The 6,877-nt window shown below is 57.5% G+C and overlaps 1 long non-coding RNA gene across 1 annotated transcript; it reads right to left on the reverse strand.

Annotated features, from left to right (window-relative positions):
* Window positions 1-4,006: 4,006 nt before the first annotated feature.
* LOC139031539 (uncharacterized) lies at window positions 4,007-6,504 on the reverse strand. Its single transcript, XR_011484037.1, has 3 exons — window positions 6,415-6,504; window positions 5,313-5,507; window positions 4,007-4,090 (listed from the first exon to the last, which is right to left on the reverse strand). It is a non-coding gene; the product is annotated as an uncharacterized lncRNA (long non-coding RNA).
* Window positions 6,505-6,877: the final 373 nt, after the last annotated feature.

Consider the following 6,877-nt stretch of genomic DNA (forward strand, 5'->3'; position numbering starts at 1 on the left):
GGGGCAGGATGGAGGAGGCCCAGCAGTCAGCTGGAACCCATCAGAGGCCAAGGCAAGCCCTGGCAGCCGGCAGGAGGGGGAGGGCGGCCCATGAGAAAGGTGGCCCTGCGAACTTTCTTAACCCTTCCCCATCCCATCACCAGGGTGTGTCCTGAGATTGTTCCACCATGACAGGTAGCTCCAGGTCCCTGGATCTTCAACCCAGGTTGGTGGGAGTCGGGGAGAGACCCTGCCCTTGCCTCGGGAGCTCTTAGTCTGAAGAGAAAGAAACAACAGAGTCCCTGTTTGCAGGGAGACCTTAGTCATACGGGGAAGATGCAGCTCAGCCCCAGCTCACTGTCCTGCCTCAGGCAGTCCCGGTTGGAGGGGACACATCCCTGCCTCAGGGAGCCCCAGTCTGAGAGGGGACACAGCCCTGCCTCAGGGAGCCCCAGTCTGAGAGGGGACACAGCCCTGCCTCAGGGAGCCCCAGTCTGAGAGGGGACACAGCCCTGCCTCAGGGAGCCCCAGGCTGAGGGGAGACACAGTCTGGCCTCAGGGAACCCCAGTCTGAGGGGAGACACAGTCCTGCCCTCAGGGAGCCCCAGTCTGAGGGGAGACACAGCCCTGCCCTCAGGGAGCCCCATTCTGAGGGGAGACACAGTCCTGCCCTCAGGAAGCCCCAGTCTGAGGGGAGACACAGTCCTGCCTCAGGGAGCCCCAGTCTGAGGGGAGACACAGCCCTGCCTCAGGGAGCCCCAGTCTGAGGGGAGACACAGCCCTGCCTCAGGGAGCCCCAGTCTGAGGGGAGACACAGCCCTGCCTCAGGGAGCCCCAGTCTGAGGGGAGACACAGCCCTGCCCTCAGGGAGCCCCAGTCTGAGGGGAGACACAGCCCTGCCTCAGGGAGCCCCATTCTGAGGGGAGACACAGCCCTGCCCTCAGGGAGCCCCAGGCTGAGGGGAGACACAGTCCTGCCCTCAGGGAGCCCCAGTCTGAGGGGAGACACAGCCCTGCCCTCAGGGAGCCCCAGGCTGAGGGGACACAGCCCTGCCTCAGGGAGCCCCAGTCTGAGGGGAGACACAGTCCTGCCCTCAAGGAGCCCCAGGCTACGGGGAGACACAGCCCCGCCCTCAGGGGGCCCCAGTCTGAGGGGAGACACAGCCCTGCCTCAGGGAGCCCCAGTCTGAGGGGAGACACAGCCCCGCCCTCAGGGGGCCCCAGTCTGAGGGGAGACACAGGCCTGCCTCAGGGAGCCCCAGTCTGAGGGGAGACACAGCCCTGCCCTCAGGGAGCCCCAGTCTGAGGGGACACAGCCCTGCCTCAGGGAGCCCCAGTCTGAGGGGAGACACAGTCCTGCCCTCAAGGAGCCCCAGGCTACGGGGAGACACAGCCCTGACTTCAGGGATCCCCAGTCTGAAGGGACACAGCCCTGCCCTCAGGGAGCCCCAGTCTGAAGGGACACAGCCCTGCCTCAGGAAGCCCCAGTCTGAAGGGACACAGCCCTGCCTCAGGAAGCCCCAGGCTGAGGGGAGACACAGCCCCGCCCTCAGGGGGCCCCAGTCTGAGGGGAGACACAGTCCTGCCTTCAGGGAGCCCCAGGCTGAGGGGAGACACAGCCCTGTCCTCCTTCGCTCAGGGTCAGAGATGGGAGAGGGAAGTTTTGTCTTGGTTTTAAACTGAGAAATCAATGTAATGGCACCACTTTTGACTTTCTGTGTGATTTTGTGACGAACTAGCAACTTGAACACACGTCCGTGTGCTATAAAAACCCAGGAGTGATGTGCCTGCAGGTCCAGAGGGCTGTCACCAGTGGACAGCTTTGTCTTGGTCACAGCCTCAAGGTCAGCTGTCCCACCCTGGCCGCCTGCTCTTCTGAGACAGACCCCCTCCTCATCTCGAAAACCACTCAGCCCATGGGTTCTTTTCAAGAGCTTGTTCAACTCCTTCTTTGGTATCCACGGAACTTATGTAACTCACAGCTTCCAATTAACAATTAGAGCTGGTGAGCAAGAGCACAGAAGGAGACAAGGCTACGTGCAGCTGGCCCCTCTTCAGCTGTGGGGTTTAGATTTCCCTGATTTATTTTCCACAATTAGCAGCTGGCCTTCTCCCAGTGACTCTCCCAGGGTTCTTGTTGGGGCGGCCGTTGGCCAGGCCCAGGGACCAGCAGAGTGGACTGCAGGCACCGCTGCCCCTGTTGGGATCACCGGAAAGGTCAGGCCTCTTGGTGATTGGACCGCCGGGCATTAATCATCACGCTCTTCATGGGGAGGGAGGGGAGCCAGGCCACACACAGGCCAAGGAAGAAAGGCCCAGGAAGGCCGATGCCTTTGCCAGCCTTTGCTACGCTCCTCGGTTTCTGGCCTCATTCTGACTCCTGAGCCTCAATGTCCACATCTGTTAAATGGGTGTGAACAGTGGGGCTTGGTGGTCCCTAGAGTCTGTTACACTTGGCCTTCACTGTTTTTGCCTGCTTCCCTCCTTACCCTGCTCTGGGACCTCCCCACACCCTGTCATTACCACAGTGGGGGGATTCATCACGACCTCCACCAGAGGCCAGAGTGATCAGCAAACATGCCACTGGTCAGTCTCATGATACTGGGTGAAGGGCTGCGGCCCATCTCTTTTAATCCTGGTCCAGCACTGTGACCCCCAAGGACAGAGTAAACCTATAGACCAGTGGGACTTTTGGGCCACAGTCCCTGGAACTCCTCTGAGTCGGCCTCTGGGCCTCACACTAGAGGGACCCCCAGCACAGGGAGGTGAGTACATCCAGGAGGCTTGAGCGTGGCAACTGTCACACTTTTACTAAGCACCTGCTCTGAGCCAGGTCCTGGGTTGGAGAGGGGGGGTGACAGAGATGAGCGGGCAGATGTGGCTCTGCCCCTCATGGTGCTTAGAGGCCTGTCGTGGGCCCTGACATCGATCTGCCAGGTTTAAACCCTGGTCTGCTGCTCCCTTGGGTGAGGCACTTAGCATCTTAGCATCTTACGCCTTGATTTCTCCCTCTGTGAAATGGGTGTGCTAACAGTACCACAACCATGAGCTGTGATGAGGAGTAAATGAGCCTATGAATGTAAAGTGTTTAACATTCAGGGTGTAGTCATTACGGCTTTTATGTCATGAGCACCAGCTCTGCTCCAGGAACTGTCTGTGGCATTTGGTGTAAACCAGAGCCCTTCTAGGGAGGAAGAGAGATCACTTCCAGCTTCGCTGAGGAAAGAGTCTTCATGGGAGAGTTGATGTCACAGTTTGGTCTAGAAGGATGGAGCTAGGGACTTCCCTGGTGGTCTGATGGCTAAGACTCCAAGCTCCCAATGCGGGGTCCCTGGGTTTGATCCCTAGTCAGAGAACTAGATCCCACATGCTGCAACTAGAGATCCCTTGTGCCACAACTAACACCCAGCGCAGCCAAAAAAAAAAGATGGAGCTAAATATGATAGGGAGCAACAGAGAAGGGCATTCCAGCGGGGAGGAACAACATGACAAAGGTATGGAGGTAGGAAAGCAAAAAAAAAAAAATGCATTGGTGGAACTCTGAAAGGACCAGAGGCACTCAATTATATGGGCGAAGAAAGTTAGAAAGTGGGCTTAAGCCAGGTGAACGACCAGACCTTAGAATGTGGCTTTTCTCCTCTAGGCAATGGTGAGTCACAGAGGGTTGTAGAGGGAGGGCATCTTGCAGGGAGATGAAGTTGCTGTACTTAAACAGTACAGTAGGGTCAGCTTCTCTAGATGATGACAACAATGAGAATGTTAAGAATGTTAATGAGAACCCTCTAGTAGATTGTAAAGTCCATTGAGCATCTTCGCGTGTCCACCTTGTCTGATCATCATGGGCCCTGAGAGGCGGTTTGAGCTGAGATGATCACCTCACTTTAAAGACAAAGGAGGGGTTATGACTTCACCTTTCAATGCAGGAGATGAGGGGTCCGTCCCTGGTAGGGGAGCTAGGATCCCACATACCTTGCAGTCAAAAAAACCAAAACTTAAAAGCAATAGGGGACTTGCCTGGTGGTCCAGTGGCTAAGACTCTGTGCTCCCAATGCAGGGTACCCGGGTTTGATCCTTGGGTCAGGGAACTAGATCCCACATGCTGCAATTGAGACCTGGCGCAGTCAAATAAATAAAAACAATAAATATTATTAAAAGAACAGAAGCAATATAGTAACAAATTCAATAAAGGCTTTAAAAATGGCCCACACTAAAATAAGTAAATAAATAAATAAAGGTAGAAAGAGGAAGCTGAGCCAAAGCTATCCAGGGGGTGATGGCAGAACCATGGGGAGTCTTAAGTCCCCATCCTGCGCTTGGGAACCAAATCGTCTTCTTGAGCCCCATCCTCAAGTTCTCTCTTGTCAGGTGGCCTCTGCCTTGTCTTTAGGGCTTGGCAGGTCTGTGAGCGTGTGTCTGTTACAGATGAGGGTGTTGGTGCAAGGATCCCTCACGCCGCTCCCTGGTCAGGCCAGCACTGGGCCTGTAGCACTTCTAGCCTGCTTTCAGGGGTCTACCCACCTAGCCTGTGGGAGATGGGCATCTCATCTTGTCCTGAGAACACTGGTGACTTGAATGGGGGAATGGGAGGGCAGGCAGAGTCCTGGGGGCATGGGGTGAGTGCATACCAGGCTCTGCCCTGTCTCCTCTGGGTTCCTGCCCCAGGAGTCTGGTTTCTGATGCCCCAGTCTTAGCTATTTCCTCTCTCGGAATCCCGCTTGCTTGGCTGATACCCCCTCTGCCTTCCACACTCGGAGCTTCCTTCTCTGATGTTTGTTTTCTAGGTCCTGGAGTAGGGTTTGGGGATGATGAAGGAAAAGGTCAAGCCCCTGGCCCCCTGAGCCCTGCTCCCTGTCCCCCAGCTCTGGCCAGGCTCGCCCACATTTGTAGGGGACACAGCCCAGGGCCTGCCTCTCGGCGTAGCCCACGTGCCATCTGTTGGTACTGTCTGCCAGGGTCTGCCTCTCCAGAGGGATCCAGCAGCCCTGGGGGGGGGCGGGTGACAGTGAACCTCCTGAAAAGGGCATGTCGGAAATGCGAGAGCGCTCCACGCAGAGGGCTTTACAGGGTTCAGAACAGGTGAGGTCTTAGAGCAGGAGAGAAGGTGGCCAGGAGACTTCCTGGAGTGGGGCTCCTGCCTGGAGCTGAGCCTCGAAGGGTGTGGGGCTTGGGGTAGAGGAGGGGGCTAGGCAGGAGATCCCTCCCAGAGGGTGAGGGGCTGGTTTGAGTGGGGAGAACAGAAGAGGCGTGCACCTGAAGGCTGGTAGGTTAAAGGCCCTAAAGTCTTTTCATTCATTCATTCACTTATCCATTCAGTCATTTGCATGTATCCAGTACCTCCTCTGTGCCAAGGGCTATCCTCTGAGCTGAGGGCTTAGTGGTGAGTAGCACAGACGTGTCCCTTCCCTCTTGGAGCTCCTGGTTTAGCCGGGCAGCCGGAGGAGTAAACAGTATAGCCCAGCACACTGATTCATGCCAGCGGAGGAGGGCTGCAGGACTGCAAGAGCAGAGAGGAGGGCTTCAGCTTCAGACCTGGGGAGGGTGGAGAGACCCGTAGAGTGATGAGTGAGCTGGAGGAGAGGACAGCACCCTGGAGCTGGAACCAGGGGCGGGTGGTCCTTTCAGCAGGTGAAGATCCTGGCCTGAGGGGGCGGTGGAGGGAGGGATGCTAGTGGCAGGGGCCAGACCCCACGTGTTGAGCTACAGTAAGGAATCATCTGGAGGGCACTGGGAAACCTCTGAAAGGCTTTCAGCAAGGGCTGGGTGGAATCTAATTTGTGTTTTGGAAAAATGGCTTTGGCTCAGGTGGAGATCTGGTTGGAGGGTGCCCGAGGGCTGTCCTGTACCAGATTCAGCTCTAAGACAGGGAGGGGAGCCTCCTGTGCACCAGCCCTACGCAGGCGGGATGGCAGTCTTCTTGCTGCGACTCCGCGGGGCCCAGTGGGGACTGTTGCTCAAGTCTCATACCACGGAGGTCCTGGGTGGTGGCGGGTTTTCTGGCTCATTGGGTCCCTTCCCGGGGCTGAGGTGCATCTACAGGGGCATCTACCATGATGGTGGCCCTGCTTTCCAGAATCACTGGGGAGAGACAAAGTGAAGGCTTATCACTTGGGTGACTGCTTCCTGGAAGGAGTGGGGAAGGCTCCTAGAGGGGGCAGGGAAGAGCCCTTTCAGGTTAACCCATTAATACTTGCATCTCCTCCCCTCCCTCTAGGTGAATCCTTTGGTCTTTAGGAGTTAAACGCATGTGGTTCCCTTTGCTTGGGGAGGGCGGCATTGAGTGGGATTCTAAGCCTAGCCTGTGAAGGCAGGTGGGACCCGAGATGGGGGCGGAGATGAATGTCATGGTCAAGGGGACAGGTGGGGTGGGCTGGACTTCCAAGCCTGCTGCCCTGGGACGGATGGGAACCTTGTAGAGTCTGGGCCTTTGGGGTCATACCTGAGCTCATCTGCTGGCCGCCTGTGTGGGCTGGGGGATGGGAGACCAGTGGTTCAGGAAGCTTCCTTCTCCCCCACTTCCCCACACAGCCCTTCCTCTCAAGGGAGAAGGGAATGGGAGGGGAGAGGAGGGCTATCTGGCCAGGCCCCCAGTTCAGCTGAGCCTGGGAACCCTGCCCGGGGTGCCCAAGACAATGCCGGGAATGGAGGCCGGCCTGGCCAGAGTCAAGCCTGGGAGGGGGAGGAGCTGTGCCCGCTTCGCTCTCGCAGTTCTGGCCTGGGAGCTGCACAGTGGCCCCCGGCACCAGCCCAATCCTGGGCTCCCCACTCAGTGCCGGGCATCTGCTCACCCACCCCTTGGCAGCTTCCAGCCAAACCATTCTCCCAGAGGGCTCTTTCCTACCCAGCTGGGTCCCAACCTCCTGAAGCACAAGTGTGTATGTGTGTGTATGCCTGGATGAGTG

The sequence above is a fragment of the Odocoileus virginianus genome, chromosome 27 (genome assembly GCF_023699985.2).
Source record: "Odocoileus virginianus isolate 20LAN1187 ecotype Illinois chromosome 27, Ovbor_1.2, whole genome shotgun sequence".
Classification (NCBI taxonomy): domain Eukaryota; kingdom Metazoa; phylum Chordata; class Mammalia; order Artiodactyla; family Cervidae; genus Odocoileus; species Odocoileus virginianus.